We start from the raw sequence: 6,260 nt of genomic DNA on the forward strand, positions 1-6,260 counted from the left end.
CTCTCATGTGGCCATTTTAGAGTCACCAATTACATTACATTAAGAGGAGGTGCTATATAAATAAAATGTATTATTATAATTAGGATCAGGGATACAGGAGGAAAACTTGAGAATAACTTTCACGTCATGGAGAACATGCCAGCTTCCACACACACAGTGACCGGACACGGAATTTGAACCCAGGACACTGGGTCTGTGAGGTGTTCAGGGACATTGCCGTATATGTTGTGTGGCACGCTTGCTGTACAATGAACCCTAATGAGAACATTGGACCTTTCTGGGGTCGAATCGACAAAAACATGGAAAGAAATCAAGGCGTCTGTCATCAGCCCCCTGGTCTCCAGATGAGGCCATCCACGCTGAGGTTTATCCAGCGTTAATCAGCTTCACTCTTTTTCCTCCTGCAATGCGAGCCGAGAATTCCTTTTTCTCAGTCGCCGACTTTTCTAAATGGGACAGGGAGACCCAAACATCCTGGTTGAGACGTGTGTCTTATCAGGCAGGAAACAGCCCTGCTGGTACATCCTTTTACAAGAATCACGACTCAACCATTCCAAAAAAATAAAAAAAAGGCAGGAAAACCAGCCAGGCACCAGGATTATAAAAAATAAATAAATAAAATAAGTAAGCAGTTAACAGCAGGGATTTATGTGTTTTAATTCCCCTAAAATGACATCACTCTCTAGTGCCAAGTGCTGTTGAGAAATAAACTGTTCTTTTATGTATTTATTTTTTTACTCCTTGGTAAAACAGGTTCCTGCAGTAATGGAGAGCTGAGGATAAAGAATACAACTGCGTGTCTGAGTCAGCGGGAATTAAGGATCGGGCTGTCCTAAGAGAAATGAAAATAAGACTCATTGCTGTTACTCGAATTGCAGTGTGTAACATGCCACCTTTGAGTTTATCTAGTGCCTTAGCATAGTGGACACCACACCAAGGGGGCTTAACACGGCAACTGTAATTGTTTCTTTATTTTCTACTCCAGGTAAGTTACATGAATCACTGAGTCACGAGCGTATTAAGAAAGACAAGTACCATTAATTCTTTAGAGCACCTTTCCAAAATGTACGCCGCCTCTTTTGGACATTTTAGGATTATACAACACTAGCTGCACTACCTGACTAAGACTGGTTGAAATTTAAGTAATCAACATACACCTCGGCATTAACGTCTGCAGTGCACCATCATTAAACCGGAAAACAAAAGGCCTACACAAATACACATAATGCTTTACTCAGTCAACCATTTCAAATTCAGGTTTCCCTCACTTCACGACAATTGAAGAATCCAGTATGTTGGTGCCAACGCCTGATCACCTACACTTCACCACAGCCTGATAATGGGGCAGGGCCGAAGGGTGGTGACGCAATCCATCTCACTGATGCTGTGTTGTCCAGATAAAGACCTCGCGACAGCCTGCCAGATAGGGTGGGTCTACTCCATGGACTGCAGTGAGGTGGGCTTGGGTGGGCACTTGCTGTGGTTCACTCACCTTGACACGAGTGTTGCTCCTTTCTTTTTGCATTAACCTGGGCATCACAGGTCCAAAACAAATAGTGAAACAGTTGCAAAAGGCCAATCCTTTAAATAAAGACTTGCTATATGCAACATCTACAAGATCAGGCCACATTATCAGCACCATTTCTGGTACTGATAGATAGATAGATAGATAGATAGATAGATAGATAGATAGATAGATAGATAGATAGATATTAAAGGCACTATATAATAGATAGATGGAGAGATAGATATGAAAGGTTCTATATAATAGATAGATATGAAATGCACTGTATGACAGATAGATATGAAAGGTGCTATATAATAGATAGATAAATATGAAATGAATTATATAATATATAGAAGGACAGATAGATATGAAAGGTGCTATATAATAGATAGATGTGAAATGCACTATAGATAGATAGATATGAAAGGTGCTGTATAATAGATAGATAGATATGAAATGCATTATATAATATATAGAAGGACAGATAGATATGAAAGGTGCTATATAATAGATAGATATGAAATGAATTATATAATATATAGAAGGACAGATAGCTAGGAAAGGTGCTGTATAATACTGTAGATATGAAATGCACTATAGATAGATAGATAGATAGATATTAAAGGCACTATATAATAGATATGAAAGGTTCTATATAATAGATAGATATGAAATGCACTGTATGATAGATAGATATGAAATGCACTATAGATAGATAGATATTAAAGGCACTATATAATAGATAGATAGATATGAAATGAATTATATAATATATAGAAGGACAGATAGCTATGAAAGGTGCTGTATAATACTGTAGATATGAAATGCACTATAGATAGATAGATATTAAAGGCACTATATAATAGATATGAAAGGTTCTATATAATAGATAGATATGAAATGCACTGTATGATAGATAGATATGAAATGCACTATAGATAGATATTAAAGGCACTATATAATAGATAGATAGATATGAAATGAATTATATAATATATAGAAGGACAGATAGCTATGAAAGGTGCTGTATAATACTGTAGATATGAAATGCACTATAGATAGATAGATAGATATTAAAGGCACTATATAATAGATATGAAAGGTTCTATATAATAGATAGATATGAAATGCACTGTATGATAGATAGATATGAAATGCATTATATAATATATAGAAGGACAGATAGATATGAAAGGTACTATATAATAGATAGATAGATAGATAGATAGATAGATAGACTTACACACACAGGAGACACTCATGCACTTCTTCTCACACACTCAGATCTGCTATTGAACAACGTCTGGTGATGCCACCTCTGCATGGCATCAAATCTCAGTCCAGACTCTTGTCATGTGTAAATCTTAGCTGGTAGAACAAGCTGCCAACCTCCTTTCAAACTTCTAAGTCGCTCAAAGTGTAAGAATTGTTTGAAGACCTTCTTGTTTGTTGAATTTCTGTTCAGTTGATATTAGTAATTTAGTTTTGTAAGACACAAAGTGTAACTCGCTTGTATTTTGTTCTTAGCTCTTCACTTGTGATGACCACTTTTGTCCCCTTGTCCTGTCACACTTGTTCCCAAACAGTCCCCCAGACAGAAGTTTACTCGATTATGTTGACCTGTTATGTAACTTGCTTTGGATAAAAGTGTCTGCTAACTGAATAAATTGTAAGTGGTGAAGTCTTGGTAAAGTTGTTTTTTAAAGATTATTTAATGAAGGTAATGTCTTCCTATGGTTTGAAGTGATGACTAATGTTAATATTTAACTAATTCTGTCAACTTTTGTGCAATTTGGTGATACTTCAGCAAAAATGGGTGCAATGGAATGCTTAAAAATATTTTCCATTTAAATGACTTGTTATTATGTTATGAAATTTTAGTACATACAGGTTTTCAGGAATGGCACCTTACCCCAGTAAACTAAGACACAGTCATTAAGATGTCGGCTCACACTGAAGGTCACTGCTTTCAATTTGCAATTACTCATACTTTAGTGATTGTCATTCACCGATCAGCCACAACATTTAAACCACTGCCAAGTGAAGTGAATACCATTGGTTATCTCATTCCAGTGGCACCTTTTAAGGTGGTGGCATATATTTGGCAGCAACTCAGTAGTCAGTTCTTGAAGGTGATGTGCTGGAAGCAGGACAAATGGGCCAGCGTAAGGATCTGAGTGATTGTGCCAAGGCCACATTGTGATAGCTGGGTGATTGGCTCAGAGCAGCTCAAAATGTCAGCGCTCCTATGGTGTTCCCAGTATGCAGTAATTAGTATCAACCAAAAGTGGTTCGAGGAAGGATAACTGGTAAACCAGCAACAGGGAGATGGGGATCCAAGACTCATAAATGTGTATAGGGAGCAAAGGCGAGCCCATCTGGTCTAATCCCACAGAAGAGCTACTGTAGCACAAATTGCTGAGAAACAGCCATTAGAAAATGGTGTCAGAACAAACAGGGCACCGCAGCAGGTTTCACTCCCTCTGCCCCAAGAAATGTCACTACAGTGCATTGTTCAACAATGGTGCACTCCTACAGCGGATCGTCCATGTTCATTTGGCTTCAACTAGACTACTGGCAGATCGTGGCACTGTGTGTATTCAAAGTACCAATCGGCCATCATGAGGATGTTGTATTGAGTCAGCTTCGATCTGTTGTGGTTATCACATAATTTTCAAATTGCCTTTACTTTTTTGGTTTTCTCTCATACACACACACACACATATATATATATACATACACAGTCATATGAAAAAATTTGGGAACCCCTCTTAATTCTTTGGATTTTTGTTTCTCATTGGCTGAGCTTTCAAAGTAGCAACTTCCTTTGAATATCTGACATGCTTTATGGTAACAGTAGTATTTCAGCAGTGACATTAAGTTTATTGGATTAACAGAAAATATGCAATATGCATCATAACAAAATTAGACAGGTGCATAAATGTGGGCACCCCAACAGAGATATGACATCAATACTTAGTTGAGCCTCCTTTTGTAAATCTAACAGCCTCTAGACGCTGTCCTCTTATAGCCTCTGATGAGTGTCTGGATTCTGGATGGAGGTATTGAAGACCATTCTTCATACAAAATCACTCCAGTTCAGTTCAATTTGATGGACAGCCTACTTCAAATCATCCCATAGATTTTTGATGATATTCAAGTCAGGAGACTGTGACGGCCATTCCAGAACATTGTACTTCTCCCTCTGCATGAATGCCTTTGTAGATTTTGAACTGTGTTTTGGGTCATTGTCTTGTTGGAATATCCAATCCCTGCGTAACTTCAACTTTGTGACTGATGCTTGAACATTATCCTGAAGAATTTGTTGATATTGTGTTGAATTCATGCAACCCTCGACTTTAACAAAGGCCCCAGTCCCTGAACTGGCCACACAGCCCCACAGCATGATGGAACCTCCACCAAATTTGACAGTAGGTAGCAGGTGTTTTTCTTGGAATGCGGTGTTCTTCTTCCACAATGCAAAGCGCTTTTTGTTCTGACCAAATAACTCCATTTTTGTCTCATCAGTCCAAAGCACTTTGTTCCCAAATGAATCTGGCTTGTCTAAATGAGCACTGGCATACAACAAGCGAGTCTGTTTGTGGTGTGAGTGCAGAAAGGGCTTCTTTCTCATCACCCTGCCATACAGATGTTCTTTGTGCAAATTGCTCTGAATTTTAGAACGATGTACAGATACACCATCTGCAGCAAGATGTTCTTGCAGGTCTTTGGAGGTGATCTGTGGGTTGTCTGTCGCCATTCTCACAATCCTGCTCATATGCCGCTCCTGTATTTTTCTTGGCCTGCCAGACCTGCTGGGTTTAACAGCAACTGTGCCTGTGGCCTTCCATTTCCTGATTCCATTCCTTACAGTTTAAACTGACAGTTTAAACCTCTGAGATGGCTTTTTGTAGCCTTCCCCTAAACCAGGAGACTCAACAATCTTTGTTTTCAGATCTTTGGAGAGTTGCTTTGAGGATCTCATGCTGTCACTCTTCAGAGGAGAGTCAAAGGGAAGGAAGCACAACTTGTAATTGACCTCCTTAAATACCTTTATATCTCATGATGGGACACACCTGTCTATGAAGTTCAAGGCTTAATGAGCTCATCCAACCAAGTAATCAGCATTGAGCAGTGACAGCCATTCAAATCAGCACAATGACAAGGGGACCCACATTTGTGCACAGCCAGTTTTTCACATTTGATTTAATTTCATACAACTAAATACTGCGTCACTAAAAATCTTTATTCGGGAAAACACCGCAGTACTCAGATGTTCCTAGGAAATGAAAGACATACCACTGTTATCTTTTATGTTGAAAGGAGAGTCAATTATTATGCAGGCTGAGAGGGGTTCACAAACATTTTCATACTGTATGACTGTATACTAGCTGTGTAAGCCTGTGCTGTAAAAAGTCCGGGGACCTAGAAACTATTGAAATCGTCAGAAAATAAAATTGAAATGCAGAGTCGGCGGTTTTGTTTTGCAGACATGCTCACCCCCCCTTTGTCAATCAGCGGCTAAGCGAGTTTCTCTCTCCTTGGAGGTTTTATTTTGCCGATATGCACACCTCACTTGTGTGTTAGTGGCTAAGCAAGATTGTTTTTTCTGAACAGTCTGAGGTATCAGATGGACCAAAACATAATGTCTCACCAGAGGTGTTCTATTTGATTGAGGTCATCCGAGTGAGCGTGGTGGGGGGGCCAGTCAATGGTATCATTCCCTTCATCCTTTTGCCACATGAGGCCAGGT

This window comes from Erpetoichthys calabaricus, chromosome 3 (assembly GCF_900747795.2).
Source record: "Erpetoichthys calabaricus chromosome 3, fErpCal1.3, whole genome shotgun sequence".
Lineage (NCBI taxonomy): Eukaryota > Metazoa > Chordata > Cladistia > Polypteriformes > Polypteridae > Erpetoichthys > Erpetoichthys calabaricus.